Below are 26,160 nucleotides of genomic sequence, written 5' to 3'. Positions count from 1 at the left end.
TGTTCAGAGTGAAGCATATAGGTTTAAAGTGTTTTAAGGATTGTAGAGCATTGTGTAGCTAATACGTACTTTCTAAAAAATGTACAAAGACGCCAGTGATTGCCTGTAAATATCAGTCCCAATTCATATTGAATACACAAACTGGGAATCGATGAGGGCAGTCTCAATAGGCTGCTCCAATATTTCACCTCAATTTTTCTAAAAAAAAAAGCTTCACTTAATGTTTCAAGCCCTTACAATTGTACGGCTGATGTTTTTTTGTACATAATGTCTCTCCTGGTTTTATTGAAAAATATATTCAAAATGATCTTAGCTTGAGATATTGATGTGATGTGGCTAGTTTTAATTCCAGCATGGCCAGATGTGATTTATTTTGCAGACTCTTATCAATGATGATGCCTAGATGGGTGTAATGTGTAATTACTTCTATCTTTGTGTTGTGTATAATCCAAGTTGGTTTATTCCATGTGTAACCTTTGTTATACATGCCAATAACTTTGTTTTGGTTAGATTGATGCTTAATTCATTATTGTCAAAGTAACATGAGAGCATCTAACGAATTTTGCAATCCTGAAGGGGTCTTGGATATTAGGACTAAATCGTCTGAATACATTAAGGCTGAAATTACACTAGATCCAAATTTGTCTGATTCTGTGATATTACTAAATGCGTACTTGATATCATGGATTAAATCATTGAAAATAGCTGAGGCAAGTATGCACCCTTGCTTGAGGCCCCATGTGGTCACAATGGGGGGGAGGCTGATATTATTCCTTCTATAGTTAATTGAATTTGAATGGTAGTTTGTGATTGGAGTGCTTTTAAAATGTTGATTAAAGTTGTAGGACCATTATCTGTGCGTACCTTTCCAAATAGCAGTCTCCTTGAAACAGAATTGAATGCCGCGTGCAGGTCTACAAATGCAAAAAAGTGGCTGTTTTATTGTGGCGGTTTGAGCTTTTAAAGCATGCAGTATGGTTGGTTTTATAGCTGTTCCCAGGCCAGCAAAAATCCTGATCTCTGTATGACTGAGCCGCTATCCATTCATAAAAATCTTCCAGTACTAGATGTGCAAAGATTTTGCCTGCCGCGTTTAGCAAAGTTAAGGGCCTATAGTTTGGTTGGGAACGATCCCCCTTTTTATAGATCGGTACTACGATAGATTGTCTCCATGAGGGCGGGATTGTTCGAGTCTTAACTTCGATGTAAATATGATTTAGAATTTTAGACCAGATTTGTGAATGGAGTTTGAACATAAAATTGCTCAGTCCATCTGGACCAGAGGTCTTCGAGTGACTGGATTGACTAATCAATTGTTCAATGTCATTTTCTGAGCTCTTCAGTGACCGTGTTTGTGAAGGGTCCTCGGGCCTCCAGATAAGGTGGATACTAGGCCTTTTTACGCTTGAAAATCTTGCAAATACGACAGATTTATTATTTTCCTGGGTACATTTACACACAGGTTTTGAGCAGAGGGCAGTGTCAGGGTACTTGATAGAAACGAGGAGGCTTCTTTTGATTTTTATCTACATGGATGTAATTGCAAGCCACCTATGAAACAATGCATTTCTCTGGAGCCTTCCAAAAAAAGAAACTGCACACTGTGATAAAAGGAATGGTTTCTTTCCATTCAGCTTTAGAAGCACTGTGTATAATTTCCTAGAATTTTAGGATTGTATAATTAGATGAAAAATTAAGTTGCAATTGAGAATTAATATTTTGTACCAAATTATGCTTTTTTTCCCAGTGAAAGCAAACCAGTGTTGCACAGTTATATTTTTCAGAGTTCTGGTACTGTGTGCATAATCATGCGGAGGCAGATCATTTTTACACTGATAATTTAGTACACTCTAATTATAAGTGGGTAAAATGATTACTATGCACAGTCTAGACTACATTCTTGCAGTAAATGGGGTACATTACTACATTACTATAAATGGTCAGTGGCAGCAGAGTCTTTGCTCAAGAGTGAGTGATTGTCATTACACCAATCGCAGGTTTTCTAGCCTCTCAAATCGTCAAGACTACAATTAAAACATCCAAAACCTGACACTCCAGGAAGTGCAAGCACTGTTCAAAAACAAACCAATTAAAGTAACATTTGTAATTGAAATAGAAACTCGCCAAAACCTGTCCCTGTGATAATCCAGATGGGTATTTAACTTCATGTAGTGATTCATAAATGGTTCGCCCAACATCTAGGTACTGTGATTATTATACCTCAGTCAATACTCAGTTAACCGACCTCTGAAGGATGTTAGCCAATAAGATAGCTCAGCCGGTTGAGCACTCATTGCTGCAATCTGTGCGTGATCTGTAGGTTGCAGGCTCGAATCCCGGCAAGTCCAACTTGTGATAAATATGTTTGATGTACAGCACTTGGCCAAAAGCGATATATAAATAACCATTTGACATTAGATTAGATTAGATGTAGAATTTAGCATGGAGTCATTGCCTCTCTACACTGTTGTATCATAACATTGGCATACCATTTAGGTAGTAATAGCTCCAGAAAATGAGGACTCATTTAACGATGAAACCAAATGTGAAGTTTCATTTTAGCACGCCAGAGGGTATTTAGTACCACCCCTCATGGGAGCCATAATCTGACAATAGACAAGTTGGCTTCATCCAAAAACTTGACTTGTGAGATTTCAGTGGACGCAACGTCCTCTAGATCAGGGATTTCTTGAAATATATTCAAGACACTCATCCTGTTGAGATCATACTTTTGATAGGGCTGATCGACATTTCATGATGGGGGTGTGATGAAAAACATGTGTGTTAGACTTAGTTGCATTAGTCTGTTTTTGATTGATTACAGATTTTACAGATTTCTTTGAATTTGTCATTTCCAAATGGTCATCAGATTGATTCTTATTACTATTAAGTGCCCTGCTAAAGTGCGGGCAAGTGTTGGTGGGGTGGGGGGGGGGGCAACTGTGGTGCTCTTCGCAACAGTGTTCATGGATGTGACCAGTGATGGCAAGAGAACTGGTAAGGAAGTTTTCTTTATTTTATTCATTGCATTTAACGCCCAGACCCTCGGGTATCACAGCGTTGTTAGAGATCTTGAGGTAAGTCTAACATTACATTTACATAAAGAGCACTGATACAAAAATTACCATGGGTGAATACAATGCAAGGAAACTTTCAATATTTACAGATTCTGGTGTTGGTCTACCCTAGTGAGGCATCTCTCTGGATCTGCGGTAGGTGGGTTTTTAAAGAGCCAGGTACATTTTTGATACATTGGAAGAGTCTTCATTTTTAATGTTAACTGGGAGCTCATTCCATATTTTCCGGGCCATGACTAAGAAGCCTCTGCCTCATGCTCTGGAGCTTTTGAACCGACAAGGAGTGATTTTTATTATTTTCTTTTTGGGATCTCAGCTTTCTCTTGGATTATTTTCTGCTTACCGATTTATTTAGATAAATGGGAGCTTTATTAGTAAGGCATTTGTTGGTGATACACAACGTGCTTTCAGAATGATTCTTGCCTTGATATGTAGCCAGTGTGTCTCTTTAATATTGGAGATGTGGTCAGACTTCTTGATTCCTAATGCTGGTCATGGCACTTTGTTTTGCATTAATTGTAGTTTCCCTAGGTTGGCATTGGAGGTCCCTACTAGGAGTACGTTACAATAATCCAACTTGGATGGAATTAATGCTCTTGCTAATGTGATGCAGTTAGTCGGCGTGAGGTACTGGTGACTCAATGCAATCAATTTGGAAGTGTAGGATGTGGACGCCGATAAAGCACTTATTTGATAAGATTAGCAGCCAAATAAATGCCTAGGGGTTTGACCTGTTTCAATATAGGGATCAGGGTGCCATCAATATCGATAGCTGAGTAGTTCGAATGCAGAGCGCTGACTTTGGGAGCTCACAATGAGAATTTCGTTGAGGCAGAGGCTGTTTAGCGCTGTCCAGTTTTGGATTATTGCATATATCTTGTTGATGGTCATAGTGTCCTGAAATCGGAATGAGGATCTGGGTGTAGTGTAGTTGACACCCATAGCGTCCAACACAGAGAAAAGGTGCTTTGTGTGCATTTTATAGAGTGGGCGAGAGTCGGGACCCTTGGGGTACCCCGATGGGGACTGGTATGGTTTTGGCTGCCTCTATACCAATGCTTACTCTGCACGTACATTCAGATGGAAAGGATTTCACCCACAGGGTGGCATCGTTGGAAAAGCAGAAATCTTTAGCTAGCGTGGCGCAAAGTTTGTCATGGTCAACCAAGTTGAACGCTGTGGAAAGATCCAATAGTAGTAGTATGCAGAGTTTAGCACAGTCGGTGTTAATTCTCATACTGGTCTGCCTTGTCTGTCGTGTGGGCTGTGCCACATGACCATGCAAAGGTGGGGCTTGGGGGCAGACCAAAGGTTCATGGTTTTCGTGCATATTTTGGATATCACTTGATGAAAATTGTTTATCCAGTATCATTTCTTTGTTTGTGAATTGAATTTGGTTTTTGTCATGGCTTCTATACTGAAATTAAGCTTGATGAAAAAACAAGTAGGGCTACTGTCTAAAATCACAATCTCATTGGTCCGTCATAACCATCTGGTGGAGCCATGCAGCTGCAAATAGTCATCCTATAAACTTCATGCATCATTTTATTGCATACTTTTTTTTTCTGTTTTTCTACCAGCTTACAAGCATGATAGCTGTCTGCCTAAACCGGCTTACAATTTTTTTGATTTTTTTAAAAGACCTGTGCTTTTTCAATTAGTCCAAATCTACTCTTCTCAGTGAGTAAACCGTGTCCATAATGCGGCTAGTATTCCCTCAGTATCCTAAGGTTTGCTAGGTTTGAACTTTTTAGTCCACCTCAATCTCATGCTAATTACAGTGTTTCTCCCCGTCTCCAATTAATAATGGCTTGTAGCTAACAATATATTTGGAATGCCCATTTTTCAATCGGAGGCACACATCAAAGTGTCAGTTTTGACTTTTTGGGGAAAAATGTTTGGGCTAATTTGGACAGGCCATTTCAGCTAAAAAGCCACACATGCACAGCACCATCTGGTAGCTATCCATGGAGGTTCAGCTGATAAGAGCCACACAGCAATGCATTATGGGTATGCATTATGGGTATGTACATTAGCTGAAAAGCTTTCTTTTTTGCTTCATAGGAGGCCATTTTCCTTGTCTTATAGGGCAGTGCTATTTTGTACACTGCTTTTTCAACCCAAGACTGACACCTCTCGGATGCAACAACCAACCACATACGCATTGATTGTGAAACACATGCGATTGGTTGTTGCTCTATTGAAAATAGCACTGCAGAACAGGACAACGCAATTTCCTACTGTGAAGCGAAAAGCAAGCTTGTCCGTCAACTTGCATACCCATAATGAATTGCTGTGTGGCTCGGATCAATTGGTGAACTTCCAGCAGTTCCTGTCCTGTGTCCGGAAACGACCTTCTGTAAGTTAAGAAATATGACGGATTATCATGTTTAAATTTATCAGAGGCATGAATAGGTCTTTAACCAAAGACCTCCACTCTTGGTCTCTTTACAAGATTGTTTATAGCAATTTTTCTTTGAAGATCGATATTAACTGCTCACTCAGAGCAGCATACGTGTACCGATGGAGCACAAACAAGGTATGAGGAAACTAGATTATGGAACACTACACAGCATATCGCCGATAGACCACCTATGCCCCGTAACGCTAAAGGCACATTGCGTGCCCATGACCGCATACTCTGACCTAGAAGCGAACAACCTAACGGCTGCACGCGATGAGCGGAAAAATAGGCTCCCCATTCACTCCTCAAACACTGCCTCGCGGATAACCCACACCTTCACACAACATGCAAGCCTCTACTTAATTCCCTTATCACTGCCCAAACGACGGAACACAATAGGCAGAGTCCAATTACCTAATAGTGCACGGAATCACGCAAGCACAGCTACACACTGGCACCACTAAAGATCACTCTCTCTCTCCCCATGACCCTGGATAGGCAGTGTCACATTACACTTATTACCTTAGATTACCTGAGGTCACCACAATCATGGCAATTACACTGGTTAAACACAGCACTGTGCACATCAACTTGATACCAGCTGCAATGGCCTAATCAGACCTCCCTTCCTCCCCAGCCTATCCAGACTCTAAATCAGCCCAGACCCACAGAGGGCTGCTATTAAAATGTCTACTTACTACAGCCAATACAGGACTGGACAGCTCAGGACCCATCGAGCATCATCCTAAATACACCAGTTAAGACATTGACATAGTAAACAGGGATCTCCCACTGACTTTGGCGCAAATACCATCCTTGATAAACATCTAACTGACTTCCCAACCCTCCTCTCTCCGACAGCATTGGAAATTGTTCTGTTTGCAACGTTATAAATATGTATGGATACATTATTATGCCATTGCATTTATGCTTAAACAATTATGGATGTCTCAACTTAAATCTCTCACAATGGTTACACATTGTCACAACCTATCACAACCATCACTTGTTGACATGTATATTCAAAACAGCCCTGAAAAGGACCCTAGAGGTCGAAACATGCGTTGGCTGACCACATGTCTGTTTTACAATTAAAGAAAACAAATGGTTTTCACCCAAACAACTTTGTGGATTTTCATCCTTCCTAAAGAAGCACATGGATCCGGGACTCTACTTTTTACTCTTTACAAAAGGAGTGGAGGGCACCACCAACAACCCGTGACCTTGTTCCTCAACCACCAAATCACTATACCTTAGAGCGAAGCGCTGGGAGTGTTTCACAAGGGCCCACCCTTCTTCTACGTACATAATGAATAATGACTTAGCACGCTTTGCTTTAGACTGGGGACAAATCCTTGCATTCCTGAAATTATTAGACTTATTTTAAGTGGAAGGATGGGACTCTCCTACTTTTCTTCAAGGCTGCATGTGCCTGTGGGGAGAGGAAGTGAGGGGTATTGGTAATGTGTAAATGGAAAGGGGGTTTGTTCAATCTGTATGTTTGACATTGAAAATTAATAAACAGTATGAATAAAAAAACATTTAAAAGCAAGTGGAAATAAACCAAAGCAAGGAAATTACCAAATATCTGGAATGCAATCAGACTAAATTCCCCATCCGACAGACAATAATTTAGACTTACAAAAATAAAGGCAAAGTGGATACAGATACTGACACCTCTAGGAATGAACCACTGCTGCATGGATTCAATTAGATATGGAGTCACACAAAAACTGGGAACCATTTTACATGGACAACTGCCTTGGTCCCATATATCATTTGAATGATTAGGCTTTTTGAAACTCATGGTAGGCTGTTTCAATTCATATATGGACAAGAGCCTCAGCCATTCATTCCCTATATATCTTGCAAGAGAACTATTCATGATTAATAATGGAGATATCTCATGGGAAGGAAGTACTGGTTGGAACAGTGGAGTATTACTGATGATCGAGGAGCCAGCTCCTGCAGTCTTGAAAGCTTTTCAGGCATAAATATCCATCAGCACCATAATTTGCAGATGTACAAAACCTTTTCCACCAGTATCTACCAAAAATGTAAAATACTGAAGATCAGGTCACTCAAAAATCACATTGGACCTTGAGGTTGAAACTAGATGGCTAGAAGAAGATAGTTATGCCATAATTGAGAAAACTCCCAGATAGAGTTAAGGAGCAGGCAAAACAACCCTTCTTTGTACAGAAAAGCTTGCATAATATGAATGAACACTGCAGGCTAACATTGACTGCATGCACTTCTGTAATCAGCAATTCCAATGCTTTTAGGGGAATGCATGGCACAACTTGTGTGACAAGTATACAGGAGTATTTATGGAAGGAGGGGTCGTTTATGTGGAATGAAAACGGATTAGGATTTAAAATTTCAATATTTTGATTTATACCCTTCTCCTGATTTTGTAAACGTTTTTGTTTTGTTATTTTCATCTCCAAAAAGGTCCATACATAATATCTTTCTATATTGTGAATTGTATACTATGAACACATTCAGAGAACTAGTATTATGGGCTATAGTTTTCAAGGGGCACCTCAAATTATTATGGCATGTTGTGTTTAAACCATTGTTATAGTTCTCATTAAGCACTTTGTTATGTTGGAAATCATTTGATACAATTTCACACACAATTGCAGCTCTGTGTGTTCTTAGTATGCAAGATTTAGGTACATTTCGTAATTATGTATTTGTACTTCTGAATAACTCCTTACAGGAGCACTTTTTGCTTTTGATCATGGAAAGAAAAATAGAAATCAAAATAAAAAAAATAAAACCACACACTATAGTCCAGCCTACTTCCAAACCAAATCCAAAGAAAATTCCAAGCTTGGAAAAAGTTATGCTAGACAAGAGTTAAAAAACGATAAAAGAACAAGAAAATGTCAGCAGAAATAATATGGACAAAACACTGTAGTAACCAGTGTAAAGGCACGAGCTAAGAGTTTTTTCCCCCAACACTTTAGCCTGGCTCAATGACAAGATTGGCAAAGTCAGTAACCTAGTAATCACTTGTAAAGTCAAAGTAGCTTTTGCATCGCGCAATGAGCACCAAAAACTGGCTGTCAATTGAGGCGAGCAGATAATTGCTAAAACTAGGATGCCATGCCGAGTATGAGAAGACCCCCTCCCCCCCCAGACCTCCAAACCCCAGTATCGCCAATGACAACATGGTTACAGACAACAGAAAGCTATCTGGTATTGTGTCCAGGGACATGTTGCACAGGGACACTATCAGGTGCCTTCCACATTTCCCCCTGCACAATAATTCTTCCCTACATACCACCACTTAAGCCCACCCCTTACAATTTCACCAGGCTGAGGTTTCAGTACCAGACCAGAAACCAGTGCCACAAACTGCCAGTATAAAACTCTTTATGCCATTACTTTTTCTTGCATATCAGCCTTCCGCACCACCGCCTGCATCTGAGTAAGAACCTGCTCTTCCTGAACAACCTCTTGCAAGGCATAAAAAAAGCAGTGTCGTATAGTGATTTGCTATGCAATTCTGTAGTTTTGCTAATCAAACAGGCACTTGTGTAGCAAAGTTAGCTATGTTGTCCTCTCTAATGAAAGCCCTGCTTGCCCTGCATTCCTCTCTTGCCCTCTGTGCGCTCTTCACCCTCACTTCTCTGCGGGGGCAGGAGGGCTTGTCGAGGACAGAGGAAGTGAGGGCAGAAAAAGTAGCTCAGAGGGACATACCTACTGCTGCTTCTTCAGGCAGCATGTTACCTGTTTTGCTTGCAGGCACTGCCACACTTACTTGATTCACCGACGACCCTGCCACAAACCCAAAATAAGATTTCCTGCTGCTGCCCTTGGTCTTCCTTACTGGAGACACCTATTGTGCAGAAAAATGCACACAATGGCCTCACTCAATCACAAAACGCTTAGATGCGGTGGACCAATCAGAGTGACTTTATGCTTTGCTATTTTGCTAACCAGCAAAGTCCAAGCAAGATTGCAATGCCTTGGGTCTCCAAGCCATCAAACTCTAGATACTTAAATATGGGCCTCTGACTACAGCAAAAGCCTGGCAGGAATTGGAAGTGGAAGAGCATTCTGTGGCCGCACAGGTCCATCTTAAATTCTAGAGTGGAAAAATTAAATAATGGTTTGCGCCCAGGCAACTGACTTGCTCCTAGAGCCTTACATCATCATTTGCCATGTCTTCTGATATTGTCAATGCTGACAGAGGCTTAGTGTACATTTATAAAATTGAGATGGATAGTTACTTTATGGCTGGCTAGTAGCATTCAACTTTAATCTCCACCCTGCCCGCCTGCTTTTGGCATCACAGTAGGATTTGCCTGGTACCTCTCCTGCTCTCGACTTAAAGCAGCAACTCGCCATCTCACTGCCACCACCTGAGGGCATGGAGAACTCTGCACTTGAGGTTTTTGGCAAAGCAACTTTGTCACTTTTCAACACACAATCACCTACTTTTGACTTTACAACTGCTCCCCTGCAACCATGAAAAGTATTCAACTAGCACCTGCAAATCCAGTGCCCAATTTCTATCAGTTTGCATACAACTAAAATACCTCATTTTAGATTTTTTTTAGTGTGCATAGTTCTTCCTAATAAATTGTGATGCACCAATGGACAACAGAAGGATGCTCAATAAACCTGAGATAAAACAGCAATTAAAAACACTGGCTTTGAAAGATATTACATAGGTCATAAAAGAAAAATGTGCGGATTAGAAAAGAAATACAAGAAATGTAAGTACAATGACAAGAGTTCTTTCAAAGCAAATAGGCCCTGAGAGGCACATCAAACCAGATGGAACCCAAAAATATTGATAAATTGGTGATACAAGTGTAAATAAGAATCTTAAGCTTCAAAGGAAAATAACAAGGAGAACCAATCAACGTAAGGTTTTTTTTTGTTTGCAAAAACTTTCTACCTGCAATGCAATAGTAGAAGTCATTTTTTTTGCGAAAAGGGACATGTACAGTGCCAGTGAATCAGAGATTTTCAAAACTCGAAGACGGTAAACCCCCAAAGGAAAACGCTCGACTATTGCAAAATCCAACTCCTAGGCACTTCCAACATCAACAGATTACAAACGGTGCAAAACAACGCTCTTGGAGCAGCCCTAAGAATCCCTAAGAGAGCACATCTCCCAGGCGCGTAAAGACGCCCACTGGCTCCCTATCAAAGAACGCATAACATTCAAAGAACTCGCCATCACTCATAAATGCCTTGCCCAGTCAGCACCAGCATACCGCTCGGAAAGAATACACCAAGTCCCAGCCCACAGACCAAAACGTGCCCAAAACACACCTTCTCGCAGTCCCAGCTTTCAACAGAGCTAAAGCAGGTTTGTTTGTTGTTTATTTATTTATTTAATATAGCGCAGAACCAAACCGGCAGGTAGCCGGGCGCAGACATTACAAGGATACTTGAGAATTTGGTTACAGTGATACACAAAAAAGGACAGTAGGATAGTACGGCATTATTACAATCTGAATATACTTAGACAGGAGTCGGACACAAATATGTTGGGTAGCAATCTCTTAGGAATTGTAGTCCGGGTGGGGCCCAGAGAAATTCCTATATACTAGCAGTGGTGGTCAGATGTCACTACGGGTAGTGAACACAGGCATGGTCCGGATGTGTCACACAGGCAGGTAATTCTAGGAGGGGGGGGGGGGGGGGGGGAAGAGATCACATTAAATGTTATTAGAACGTATCCATGAAAGGACCTTACGCCTGAAACTTGAGTAGAGTTGGTCCGTTCCGAGTTCTAAGGGGAGTTTGTTCCAGGTTTGGGCAGCTATGACTGGGAAGCTGGAGCAGTCAGCGGTATTCTTTTTGTATCCGGGCACCGTCAAGGTGAAGGCTTTAGTCCTTCTTGTGGGGCGGTTTGAGGTTCGCTTGTTGATTCTGTTTGCTAGATAGGGAGGAGCTATATTTTTAAGGCATTTGGACGTAAGCGAGAGGGTTTTAAGGGTAATTCGATCCTTAATTTTTAGCCAATGTATATTCCTTCTGGAAGTAGAGACATGGGATCTGTTGGGAATGTTTAGGGCTACTCTAAGAGCGTTATTTTGGAGTGTTTGGAGTTTGTTAAGGACATACTTGTTAGATCCCGCAAATAGGGCATTACAATAATCCAATCTGGATATGATGAGTGCATTAGCTAAGGTAATGCAGCTAGACTCTGTTAGGAAAGGTCTACATGATCAGATCAATTTGCAAGTGTAGGCTGTAGAAGAAGCTAGGGAGTTAATTTGTTTCTTAAGAGCGCGCTGAGTCCAGATACACCCTTAGGGTTTTAACTGTGGGCATCACTTTAATGACATTGTTATCGGTGTTAAACAAGGCATAGTTCGGGTCAAGTTTTTTAATCACTGTCTCTGTGCCAAGGATCAGGATCTCAGTTTTATCGTCATTCAGGCAGAGGCCATGGGATGCCATCCATGCCTGAATGAGAAGATATATCTTGTTTACCAAAGCTGAGTCTTCCAAGAAGTTGCCCGAAAGGGGGATGAGGATCCGAGTGTGGTGGCACTAGCTTTGAAGTACTCGCCCCGAAGGCTTGGACCGAGCTCCCCGAGTCCAAGAAACAAAGAATCCTTTACAGTAAGAACTAAAAGCCAAACTATTCAATTAGACTCTCACCACATATTTACTGCTTTGTCTCCAACACTGTTCCAATGTAACCTCGGAACACAATTTATTGTTGTACACTGCTGTGAATCACCATTTTGTAACATGCCTTAACCTACTTGTAAGCCAAAATTCTGTAACAGCGCCACAATGCCTCTGGGCCCTTTATAAATCCAAATAAATAAATGAAAAGGAATCCTAAAATTCAATGGTGCTTTCCATTAGATTTATTATAACAAATTAGATGTGTAAATGTAGAATCAGTCTGTTAAGGCCTGGTGAGGACCATAAACAAATGTTTTTAAATGAGAAATACAATGTTTACACCACTCCATGTTTCTCATTGTAATCCAAAAGAACATAGTACAAATTGAACAAACTCATATGTGCATATTAAATATTCCAATTGCAAATTCACACTCCCAATTTTTAATTATTTAAACAGTGTACATCTGGCAAGAGTAATGACTGAATGAAAAAGGTGCGTCTTGAAATATACTCTTGCAACTACTACGCATTTCAGGATGAAAGTATCCCTTCTTCATTTGAGTACTCGCGGTCCGTCCTGCATCGAGAAGTGTGTATAACATGATCACTATATCTTACCATAGGTTTGAATGCCGCAATTCAAAGCCAAGACTCTTAATACATAACTGTAGTTGGACACAGCGGATTTAGATTTTTTCTAACGGTCTGAAAACAGAAAAGAAACCCTACTGAGTATTTACCCAATATTTCACATTGTTTCTGCTTATTCACAAATATCTGCTGTCACTTATTGTGCATATATATATATGAACTTGGCATCCGGATCAGAGAACACCGCAAGAGCATACACTCACAAGACCCAAAGCTTCCTCTGGCTAATCACTGGCAAGTAAACCACTAACTTGAAGATTTGCTTCGTGGGACTTCAAACTGTGAAATGTGGTGCTCAGGGAGGCAACAGAACAGAAGCCGAGACAGCAAGAATCTAGGATGATGGGCAGATTCAGGCTTGTGAGGAATGGATTGAACACGGACCAGGACTACAATGTATTTCTAAAATGTTATTGTGTACCACATGCACGTGCCTCACTTAAAATCATTGGACTGGACTTCTTCCCCAAACTTGACTGACGTCACTCTAAAGGTTGCAGGTTATCCGCGCCCCCTCGGACTAAAAGGCTATGGACAATTTGTACATCCTGAAATGTGACACCCGCCTACTGGCAGGGCCCATGCCATCTGGACCATATAAGTCTTAAACAGCTTAACTCCTTATGATGGTACCTATATCTGGAGATATACAAATGACCTCCTTCAATCCGACCGCCACAGGACACATTTACTATGCCACACGGGCATAAATAACCCCCCACTGCAGACTGCACAAGTACACTACCGTATACACATACCATGTACCACATGCTATTGCCCTACCTAAAACCATGGACTGGACATCCCTCCCTCACTATCGTATGACCATATCAGATCACTCAATAACACCCAGGGGTGTGCAACCCCCCCCCCCGACCCACCAACTCACCCCCTCCAGTTGTACCCAAGGGCCATGTACCACCAGTACACGACGAAAGTGACACACACTGCCTGCCTGTAGCGAAGGCCCTGTGATATCAGGAATGCGTGATCCAGCAACCTCCATGTTATCTTTATCAGGAGATAAACTTAAGATGGCCCGTACTTGAACCTTAATGGAACGCTAACACTGTACCACACGGGCACATACACCCTCACAACTCATTACACCCTAATGAGCAGGACAGCGCATGCGCACTCGCAACATGGCCGGGACAATGCGGTGGTCAAACACTTCGAAAACGTACAATGCGCATGCACAGTTGTAATCCACAGGACTCACGCATGCTCTTCTAGTCAAATGACTGGCGTTCTGTGTCGGCTCACTCAGAGCAGCATACGCGTACCGATGGAGCACAAACCAGGTAAGAGGAAACTAGGTTATGGAACGCCATTCGGCATATCGCCGATAGACCACCTATGCCACGTAACGCTAAAGGCACATCGCGTGTCCATTACCGCATACTTGAACAAATAACTAAACCGCATAGTCCAAACTAGAAGCTAATGGCCCAACAGCTGCACACCACGAGCGCTAAAATAGGATCCCCATTCACTCCCCAAACACTGTCTCGTGGATAACCCACACCTGCACACTAGAGGCCACACAACATGCAAGCCTCTAGTTAATTCCAATATCATGGCCCAAACGACGAACGCAATAGGCACCGTCCAATTACCTAATAGTGCACAGAATCACGCAAGCACCAGCTACACACTGGCACCACTACAGATCACACTCTCCGCATGACCCCGGAGAGGCATAGTCACCTTAAATCTATTACATGAGGGCACCACAATCATTACGGCAATTACACAGGTTAAACATTGCGCCGTGCACACCAGCTCCAATGGCCTAATCAGACCTCCCATCCTCCCGAGCCTATTTGGACTCAATCAGCCCTGTCCCACAGTGGGCTGCTCTTAAAGTCTACTTATGACGGCCTATACAGGACTGGACAGCCCAGGACCAATCGGGCAGTATCCTAAATACACTAGGTAAGACGGGGGTCTCCCGCTTACTTTGGCCGAAAAACCAAGTGCAATAAAAAACGGATTTTCCCTCCCTCCCCTCGCTCCTCTCCTTTTCTCTCCCACGACAACATTGGAAATTGTTTTGTTTGCAACGTTATAAATCTGTATGGATACATTACTATTATGCCATTGCTTTTATGCTTAAACAATTATGGATGTCTCGCAACTTAAATCGCTCATGGTTTATACCCACAATGGCTACACATGTCGCAACCTTTCACCTGTCAAAATTATCACTTGTTCAAAACAGCCTGAAAAGGACCCTAGAGGTTGAATGTGTCGGCTGACCACATACCACCACATGTCTGTTTAACAATAAAAAGTGGTTTTCACCCAAGCAACTGTGTGGCTATTGATCCTTCATAAAGAAGCGCATCATTATGTACATTGCCCACTCAAGTGCAACAAACTCAAAGATTTTCCTCAGCCAGTCTTGCACAGTGGCCTTCAACGCTGTTTTATCGGGAGCATTACTGACAAAGGTAATACTGTTCTGGCCGCCTTCTGACCCCTAGGTTCTCTCCCCCCACCCCCTTTAATCCCATCTCCTACTTCTAATATTGCTTCCTCTGTGAGCACCCTCGCAGCCCCACCGAAAATACCCTCCTGAGCCTTCTTTACCTTTCTCCAGAATGGTTCAATTTTAGGGTCTCTCCACCATATATGGGACCAAACCCCCATTCCCACCCCCCCCCCCCCCCCCCGTCTCCTGCATCGTGCATCCTTTCAACTCCAACACGCCTTCGATGACTCTGGGTATATGCCGTGGAAACGGAACAGTGTGTAGTGCCACCTAAAATCAGTTTATACCAGTACCTCTGTAGCGGAGAGACATTGACCACCTTGTGCACCATTACCCATTGTGTTAAAAATAAATATGTATATATGTTCTAATTCTTCTTTATTAAGATTCTCAAATACTCTTATGTTACATTTACATGTTTACAAGGCACCAGTTGGTCCTAGGAGCCAAAAGTAGCTCCTGGTAGCTGTTGGTTTCAAGCTAACCAGGCTCTACTAGGCCCTCATCTGCTGACCTGGCTGAAACCGGTACTGCACTGGCTACCTGGTCACTCTCTGATCCCGGGCCCAGGTCCCTCTACCGGCAGCGTCGCACACCTGCACTGCCCACCTGGCAAACCCGCACTTGGGGACTGTTTTGTATCCCTACAGTCCCCCTACCAGACCTCGATAGCTGATGCACTTGCCACATGCTGGCCGTTCCTTTACTTACTGTCATTATCTATTCCCATGTACTACACTTTCCTTTCCTCCCTTACCACGCACGTGCGCGATCTGAATGACACCTGGCCTAGTAGGATCGTTGTCCGTTCCCCTCCCTTGCCTCGTCGTGCCTTGAAACACTTGTGTATAGGCGCGTTACAAATGCCATATCATATCTAGAAGCAGGAGCTAAATAGCTCCCATCAATTTAGGACCCTGAAGTTGTCCTACGTGTCGGCCACAAGCTTTGTTATGGTGCTTCGATACAGATGCCGAGGCCTATGTGGTAGCGGGAGCTGCAGATCTTATCACAGGCCCCTTCTCGCCATCATCCGGTCCATTTCTACCCATCACTTCCTCCACGCTTCCCGAAAGCAACTCTTACGATGTGGATCTGGGTCGTCTCATAGTATTTATGGAAGTTAAGGAGCGCCAGTCCGCCCGTCCATTTAGGGGACATCAAAAGGCTGCTTTTGAGCCGTGGGCACAGATGAACTATGCAGTTATTTTCTTCAGGTACTGAAAAAAAGCTATTGGGTACTGGCAGCTCCTGAAAGAGGTACACAATCGAGGAAGTGTGACCATCTGGACTTCCACTATTCTGCCCAACCAAGAGATTCTTAGTTTTTCCACTTGGTAAGGTCTGCTTTTATGGAGGCCAGTATAGATGGGTAGCTGGTCAAATACCACCCTGGGAGCTGAGGTGTTATGTTAATTCCTAGGTACCGGATTCAACCTGGACTTCGGATAAATGGTGAGACTGCCTTCAGTTCTTCAACCTCACTCCCCCTCACTGTGGGGTTGAGCAGTTCCAATTTAGAAATGGTGATCCTCGGGCCTGAGACCACCCCAAACTCTGTTAGTGCCCTCCTACAGCCTCTGCCGACGCCATTGGGTTTATCAGTGCAAGCAGCATGTCGTCGTGCAGCTTTGTGCTGGACCCCTCCGAAAGGTATCCCGTGTACCTCTAGACTCCTGCAGGAATTGTAGGAAAGGCTCATAAGGCGTAGAGCAGGGGGCGATAGGGAGCAGTCGTGCTTGGTCCTTCTGATCAGGCTGAAGCGCCTAGTTAAGGATCCATTGATTAACATATGCGCAGAGGGGGTGTCTAGTTCGCCTGAACCATACGGCTGAAATCCACGCCCAAACCCATCCACTTTAGAGCGGTCATTTATGTTTAAACGGCCAAAAGCCGCCTTGGCGTCAAGGCAGAGAAGGACCGCCGGAAGCGCTGTCTTATGGGCCTTCTCCACCAGGTGTGCAATGCACACAATATTGAATGTTTGTTGCCCCATCACAAACCCTGATTGATCCAGGTGATTCAAATGTGGGAGGTGTCTCTCCAATCTATTGGATATTATTTTGGCATACATTTTGGCATCAATATTGATTAAGGCAATCGCCCTATAGGAGCTACACCTGGTGGAGTCTTGGTTTGGGAATAAGGATAATTTGCCTCCTCCATAGATGCAAAGATACAGCCTGATTCTCAGGTGCCTCGCTAGGTGTGGGGGGGGGTGGTAGTGTTAGACCAAAGGTTTTGTAAAAGGCTGTGGCATATCCATCTGGCCCATGTGACCAATTGGGTGGGGTTGGGGGGGGGGAGAGCATCGAAATAACTTTCCTTACCAACTGGTATCTCCTATCCCAAGACTTCCCTATTCTCTGCTCCCACTTCAGGTAGTTGGAACCTGTTGAGAAAATCCTCCTGCAATGACCCCAGCAGGTTTTGAGAGCAGTCCAGATCCCTGTAGTATTGCGCAAAGACTTCCTGGATCTCCTCTGTGAGAGTGCTGCAACCCTTGATCATCTATTATGGACGTTTTAGTGTTGCTAGATGATGGCCCCACCCCCCCCCCCCCTCCCAGCAACCGCACCAGTAACCTGTCTGCCTTGTTAGCTTTGGCATAGCATAGTTGGCATACGAATGAGGATCTCTCTGCCTTCTTGTTTCTAAGGACATTGGCCTGACCCACTGCCTGCTGATCCTCCCTCATGGCCAGTCTAGTTGGTTCTCATAATATAGTCAATACGGGATTGTGAGCTATGTACTGTGGAGAAAAAGGTAAAGCCCTCCCTGTCTCTGTGCAGCTCTCTCCAGACATCCCTAAAGTTCAAAGTGTTGAACATGTCCCTTTACGGTCTGGACACCACCCGCCCTTATGGATTGACTCCTTCGTGTCCCTGTCCAGCTCCTGCGACCAGGCTAAATTGAAATTGCCCAGCAGTATCATGTGGCATATAGCAAACCCTTCCAGTGTGTCCAGAAGTTCCCTCAAAAACCCTTCCTGCCCTGTATGGAAGAAACCGTGTATGGGATCCCCGTGTCCTCTCCAATCACAACTACAAATCTGCCCCCTTTGTTGGGCTTCGTGGCTCATATCCAAAAAACCACCATCACGAAAAGCCAGGGCCACCATGCATGTCTTGTTTGGTCCTGAGTCATGGAAAATCCATGAGAAGATGGGTCTCCTGAAGTCGTGAACAACTCTAATTTATTTCTTTTGAGAGTTAGTTGAGTCCCCTCGCGTTATGTCGCCCACTTGAATGCTCACGCTATCGGCGCACCCGCATCCTGCCCCCCTCAGTCCATCCCCCTCCTCCTGCCTCCCCGTTCCGTTGGTCGCCTCCACTGCCCCCTCCCCCATGTTAAATATCGTGCCCCTGTAGCTACCCCTACTATCCCTCCTGTCTTTGTCTTGACAAAGGCCCCCAACCTCCGGTCCCGCCCCACTCTTCCATCTTTAACCGCCCCATGTCCCTCCCCATCCCGAACCCCAAATCTGGAATGTCCACCCTCCTCCTCCCCTACCTCCCCATCACCCCCCCCCCCCACACCAAGTTTCCCCACGGGCACTTCTCCCATCATGGTATCCAAGATGGAACATTGTCGCGCTATAATCGCCCGGTTACAGCTCGTTGCTTCCCTCCATCCCTAAAGTTACTGCTACTATCAGGAATTCGCCCTGGCAGGCTTACATTTTCTTCCCCCCTGGTCTCCCCAATCTAGCCAGTCCCATTCGAGGGCCCAGCAACTGGGCTCTCCGTTTACGGCACTCTCCCGCTGTCTCTGCATGAGTCTTGCACTGCTCATGACCTGGCTGCGAAGGGTGAATCCCCGCCCCCCTCCCCCGGTGGCCTCTTTTTTACATTGACTCCTATCGTTCAAGCAGTTACTTAATGATGTACAATTTTGTTTTGTTTGTAACACCACAAATGCCAGTGGATCCTTGTGGGATAAAAAGGAGGCTGGTGTTTGTCGCATATAGAAAACAATGAAACTTCTTTGAGCATCAGTACAAATCGAACACATCATTGAGAAAAAGAATGTTGGCAAACGGAATAGATGTTTGTCAGGAAGTATGAGGAGGGAGGGATTTTCAAAGATAGACCAATTTAATTCGGGCCAAATCTAGACCATTATCATTAAATGGAAATTCATATTTCTGATATGCAAGTTTGGATTCATCCAACTGATTTATTTCTTGCTTGTTCTTGGCTGGAATCTGTATAGCCATTTGGGCTGACTGAATTGCTGCTGTCCCCTCCCCTCCACTCTACAGATGTAAGCCACCTGCAGGATGAGCCTGGGCTTAACTGATCTTTCTACTGTGCATATGTGATTGGTATACAGATCTATATAACATGCCTCCTGTGTCTCACCCATCACCCTAGCAACTCCCCTCCAGGTCTCCCATTGCCACAACATTTGATGTTTTTCTTCCATAAGTTCTTTTGGAACAACTGCCCAGTACTCATTGTATGTTATGCATTTCCAACGCTTTACTCTTTTTGGCTATCTTCCCTTTAAGATTTTGTTGATTTTCAAAGAATCTGCAAGGCAGGTTGTGCCACCATCATCGACACCTGGTTTCCACTGGCAATGTAATCAGTAATTTACTTTTGTCCCATGACCCATGCGGCAATAGTGTACATGTTCATAGATGGTTATTCGTTGTACATTTTAGGCATTGTTGCTCCTTTTAGGCACCTCCTTGCTGATTGCTAATTAGCTGAACTTTCGAAAGCTAATACTGTATATCAATGATTGCACTCTTGCACTCTTCTAATCGTGCATGGAAATACAATGGGGCTTGCACCATTATTTTCCTCAATTGCCATTTGAGTGTAGGTATGCTCCAAATGCTGGGCATTGCCTAAAATAAAGTACCAGATGCTTTGGGCAGAAGGTTCATGCAGGGCTGCTGGTTAGAGCAGACAGACAATTAAACCTAAACTGGGCACTGGTGGAAATGCCTAAATGATGCAATTGGTTGGCTAAATTGTTGCTGATGCCAATTTTATCCATCTACTATTTTGCTGGTCAAAACTGTGCCTAGACTTTGCGCCTAGCAGCAGCTCTGGTCTGTTGTCAATGCCACCTCCCCACTCAGTCTGCCCACTGCAGTGGTAACCACTTTTTAGGAGTCTAGACAGCTGGCATTTCACCCTGGAAGTCCATCTCTAAAGGAGCTTGCAGGGGAGAAAAGCTTTGAACCTCCAGAAGAAGCAACCTAACGGAGGCGGGGGTCCTGCCCTGTTTGTCCCATGAAAGTGGAAGTGTGCACCAGAGCATGTGGCACAGACTGCCTGTTTCTAGCTCTGGCTCATGGGTGCTGCTCCTTTTTCCCCCCACCCGCCAACCCTATATTTGGGCAAAGCGTCCAACCTTCTAATTATCACACAGATAGGATGACTAAAAAAATCAAAGCTTTTTAAAAGGGTAGGGGAGTCATTTGCCTAAGCAGTACCTTGTGTTTAATCAGATGACCCCCACCCCCAGGTACTTGCAGAGGAAGCAAGTGTTCAAATCTTGCTTTACAGGGGGTATGCAATCCAATTCTCACTCCCATGATTTCTTGGGGTACTATCCCCTTCAAATAGATGTTAGTGTCCCCACAAGGGCCATTTTAAAACATTGGTCACCTTTACTGGGGGCTTAAGGGTCAAAGGCTGATGTGGTTTGCAGTTTGGAAAACTTTTGAGCATGCTATTGAGCCTCCTTTATCATCCAGCCAAACTCTGATAACTGAAATAAACATGCAACTATTTTAGATTACTTTAATGCTCCCAGAAGTTTGGACAGAATTATGCACCAATTGGCTTGAATTCTGTTAAGACATGATCCTCAGATGAGGGTGCTCGGCCATTTGCTAAGGGAGTCGGTTTCGTCTAAACTGCAACAAAAAGTAGGTATGGGTATGGAAGGACTTTCTGTTCTTACTCCTGGTGCCTTTCAGCAGCGCTCGATATCCACTGACAACCACATGGAGCTGTATAGACAGAGTTGAGAACCCCAAAGAACATTCAAGAGGTTAGCCTAGAGGAGTCTTCGGTATTAGTGGACCCCAGGATTTTCATCAGTCACAGATTAAGGAGTCCTTATTTTCAACACCTGTTTCTCTCTTTAAGTCAAATTCTGTAAAAAAGAAAAAAAAGCTAACGGAGAACGCTTAAGAGCATAGTTGACCATCAAGACGATTAAGTGGGGGATTATGCATCAAATTCTCTGCTTCAAACAACAAACGTAGCCACTCCAAGCAGCTGTAACCACAGTGTTGCAAAGGCAGATTTTATTAATTGGATTCTTTGTGGCCATAGGACAATCTGCTTTCCAACTACACCATAATGATTGTGCCCCATGTGTCCACTAGGCATTGATATCCGGCTTACGTCGCTGGGTTATTCAGCTGTGCGACTTTAATAAAGGATGCACAAAGCTTTTCCATTGCAGGATTGCTCTAATTCCTTCTTTCTGATGCTTCAATGCAAGATTTGGCAAAAATACTGTATCCAACATCTAATACTCTGCCAAGTAATGCAAGTAGCCCCATCTCTGCTCCAGGGGGCTTACCTAGTAGGTATGCAGTATCTCCAGTACCTTTTCGAACAGTTCTTCAGATGATGGATTCAGTACATGGTTTTCTTTTGTCCATATGACTTTTTAATGGAGAAAACAATGGCAAGACCAGGATTGGATTCGAATTAGTTGCCTGCTACTTTGAAACACTAGTAGCTAAAGGAGAAGCAAATCTTAAATCATGTTGTACAAGTTACCCAGTCCACAAGGACAAGTTGAAAAAGCATTACAAAAAGAGTTCTCCACTTGATCTCTTCTATGTATGACTTAATGTCCCTCGAATGAATTAATTCAAGGACCAATTTCTACTCTGAATCCGGAAGCGCAGGATTTTATCTCTAGTTTTCCAAAACCTGTTTCGCTATTATTTGGTACATCAATGTCTGTCTCTCTTCTGGTTCTGCAAATCTTATGGAAAAATGGAGAAAGGGGTCGACGGAAGTGAGCTGGTTGAAGGCGGAATGCCACTCCTTTATAGACTCCTATGGTCTCCAGAAATAGCCACTGCCACAAGTGACTCAAGACATTGTCATATGCTGACTGTTTACGGGAGAGAACACTTTTTTTTCGGATGCAATGAGGCTCTTTTTACTTGGGAATCTAGTTGTGGTAACCTTTTTTTTTTCCACAGACCCCTTTCTCTTAAATAGACCTTGGCTATTGTATGTTTTGTGTCATGTTGTACAATGGAGTTATTATAACTAAGAATATTTCATTGTTTTTTTTTCAATTTGATTTTTATTGGTATTTCCATAAACTGAACAGAGCATGAAACAAAATACCCCACCCAAGGTTCGAGAGCAGACCAGTGTTGCAGCGTTTCCCCAGAAGAACCATTTCCACCCACCTCCCCCCTACCAAGCCTCTATAGGATGGGCTGAACTAAATTGTCATGCCCCTTCAAGTGTCTGCTTCACTGGGGGCGTCTATTATGCCCAAGAGCCGCATGCTCCGAGGGCACCACCGCTGCCTTGTACCAACCACCAGATAAGAAAGTAGGGAGTCCGGTCCAAACTGAAGCTTGGGTGTTTTCCCTGTATTGAGTATGTGAGCCACTCAAGTGCCAACAAGGTCCACATCTTTGCCACCCATTCATGATCCTGTGGAGGGTCCTTTGCTTTCCATCTACGAGCTAGAACCATTGCAGCGGCCATCATTATTGCGTAGAGCTTGCGGTCCGCCTTGGTCTTAATTGATGCAAGGGCTGCCCCCCAAGCCCAGTATCGCCAGACCTTTGTTATCCCCGTGATTAAGTCCCAGGACTTCGTTGTGTGTCCCAGATCCCTGCCCAATAATTCTCGATTTTTGGACACTCCCGCCATATGTGCTCCCAAGTACCCACTGCGCCGCATTCTCTTCAGCAAAGAGTGGAGATGCCGGGGTACAATCTGTGGAGGGTGTCGGGTACCACAGAGTGAGCAACTTCAGCCACATAACCCTTATTTGAAGGGATCTTGTTAGCTTTGGTATCTGCTTCCATTACCAACTCCAGTCGTTCTCCTCGATTGCGCACCCGGTAGCTAGTTCCCAATTCTTCATGTAGGACTGCAATGGAGGATCCTCTCCTGCATTCGTGTGCCTATATATGGCTGTAATCAAATGCTTGTCCCCCGATTCCCTGCTGAGCTACCTTTCAAAGGGAGTTCATTGTCGCGTTGCGGCTTGCTTTAGGGTGGGGATGGCTGAGCCAATGTCTAAGTTGGCAGTAGCGAAACCTTTCCCTTTCACCCAGTGTGAATTCTGTCTTGCACTGTTCGAACTGCTTTACCTGACCTCCCTCGAACATGTCCCGTAACATCCTGCATCCCCCTCGATGCCAGTCTTGAAACGCAGTAGTGTGCCCAGGGGTGAACTGCAGGTTAGTGAATAGGGGGGTGTAGGGTGATGGATGCGATGTTAGGCGGGTCTGCTGCACCGCCTCATCCCAGGTACGGGCTACCAGGGCTAGGATTGCCCTACTATACATACGAATCGGCCTGTCATGTTTGGGCCTCCACAGGACCCCTTCGGGATCCTCCCCCACCACTGCATTGTCCATGGGCCTCCATACTTTCCCCCGGTCGTCTCTTTGCCAGTCCCAGAGCACCTTCAGCTGAGCCCCCCTATAGTACCCGCTAAAGTCGGGTAACCCCATGCCCCCCTGCTCAGTGGGTGCTCATCACCCTGGCCGCTACCCTTGGACTTATTGGCCCACATGAACCTGCTAGTAATTTTGTTCAGGGACCTGAAAAAGGGTGGGTGAAAGTGCACCGGCAAGGCAGAGAAGTAGTGCAAGAGCTTTGGGAGTATGGTCATTTTTAGGGTATTGATACGTCCTAGCCAAGAAATCGCTAGGGGCCCCCAGTCGATCATCTTCATCTTTAATTTCTCCAGTGTGGGCGTCTTTGGTATCTTTTTTGAGGATGAAGGTTTGTGTCGTAGATTGCTGAAAGAAAACTCCAAGAACCATATAGGCTTTTTACTGAAGGTTTTTGTATTGTTGTGAATCTCCTCCCTAACTCGGGCATCCTTAACGTCAAGGTTAGTAGTTATCAAATGTCATTACCTACTATTTTAAGAGCTGACTTATGCTCATCATAGTGCCCCACAGGTTGACCTAAACAAGTCTTTTATTTCCTCATCCATTTCAGTCGCTGAGCAAGTTATGGCTATCGTTTTTCTCACTATGTGACCTTTAGTATGTGCTCTTGTGTGCATCACCCATAGCAAAGGGCAAGTCGGTTTAAGATCCCAAACCTGCTTCCAGAGTTGTCTGGAAGCAGTAGGTTTATGCCTAATGTCTCTGAAGTAACTTTGAATCCATTCATGCAAATCTGTTATAAGCCCTGACCATGTAATATGAATCTGAGACTACTATTGTGGGCTTCGCTGAATCTGCTTGGCGCAATGCAAGCAGTAATCTATGCAAATCTGCAGTCTGGGCATTCATGTCTCCCAGATGCTTTGTTGCAATATCAGTGTGCATAAGTATCTAGTATGTAATGCATTTGCATTGGGTACGCTAGCTTTTGTGGGAGCCTCAAATTGAGCTAAAGGTTTGTATGTCTATAGTTGGATTTGCTGCTAATGGCCTCTCCTTCTGAATAATCTGAACTGAAGCCAGAATGTTCTCCTCCGGTGTATATTTGAACTCTGGTGTGGAAAATACATGTGACTTATATGTTTAGTCTACCCTATATTGCACACAGTGTATATGAAAGCACTGTGTTTGTGAAAGCATGATCTCCCACTAACAGGTTTATCTTTATTTCTGTCCTGCAAAGAACCAGTTTGAGTGATTAATGAATACACCTGGTGAAGAATGTGAGTGTGTTCTGGTAGCAGTGAGGTGCTTTGAAATTCGGTTTTATCAAAGCATAAGTTGGTTTCACTCGCTCAGCAAAATTAGACACATATCAACAGCCCTAGAAAAGCCTGTAACTGCCTAAGCGTGTTAGGTGGTCGTATACTGGCACACCTCTCAAGAAAATCTGCTGACAAGCCTCTGCCCTCATCTGACAGTGAATCCTAGAAAGGTAACCTCACATTCAGCTATTCTTTTTTTTTTTTTTTTTTTTTTTTTTAAAATTCTTAATCTGGTATTCTTTTGCAGCCAATGTGTGAATGACTGTCAACTTGTTGCAAGTGTTCACTGAGATTCTCATGGGTGATGACAATATGTAAATATTTACAACAGTTAGGAATGTGTTCTACTTGAGAATGTGCTAGATGGATAAGGATTTTGCATCCTGCACTATTTCTGGTGGGTTTTGTACTTTAAGGGATTGCAGCACCTCACTGGATTGATATTGCTTTGGCTAGGCTATGGGCACTCCGCTCTGTCTTGATGGGCTAAGATACCTTATCTCATTTGTCGCTAATGTGGTTTGATTCCAAGAACTGAACTAATACGGGCGATTGGATTGGTGTTGGGCGTAAATTGATACATAATGTAGTTGCTGCCTCTTGGGGTAGGTACTTGATTGACTGTGTGGCTGTATGTAGGCTGTTTCGGTGATGAAGTGTTTTTGGCTGGGGATATATGCCTAACCGGAGTTGCCAGTGAATGTATACATGGATGGTGGCTGCCTGTTAATGTGGCCCGATCTAACCCAGCATATGTTTTTGCTAGCTATTATTTGAAACTGGGTTGTGTATTTAATTACGGGGCTCTGGGAAAGTTTGTGGCATTTGGCTGCATTGTTTGTTTGGGTATGGTTTTGTCGAGCGCAGGGTGGGGTATTTGATGTGTTTTGTGTAATTTTGCGCAGTCCATCTCAGGCTTAAATACATATTTGATCCAGGGTGTAGTTGTGTGCTTTTTTTCTCCCTTTGGGCTATTTTGTGAGGGTGGTATGGCCCAATCCGATCGTCCA

At 43.8% G+C, this 26,160-nt stretch overlaps 1 protein-coding gene across 3 annotated transcripts in view; it reads left to right on the top strand.

Moving 5' to 3' along the window:
* The window catches only part of TLK1 (tousled like kinase 1), a 1,414,233-nt gene that overhangs the window by 77,107 nt on the left and 1,310,966 nt on the right, over positions 1-26,160 (top strand). The window lies entirely within an intron of this gene.

This window comes from Ambystoma mexicanum, chromosome 9 (genome assembly GCF_040938575.1).
Source record: "Ambystoma mexicanum isolate Mex_15411 chromosome 9, UKY_AmexF1_1, whole genome shotgun sequence".
NCBI lineage: Eukaryota > Metazoa > Chordata > Amphibia > Caudata > Ambystomatidae > Ambystoma > Ambystoma mexicanum.
Note: the sequence above shows the minus strand (reverse complement) of the source record. Positions and strands in the feature narration are given on the sequence as shown.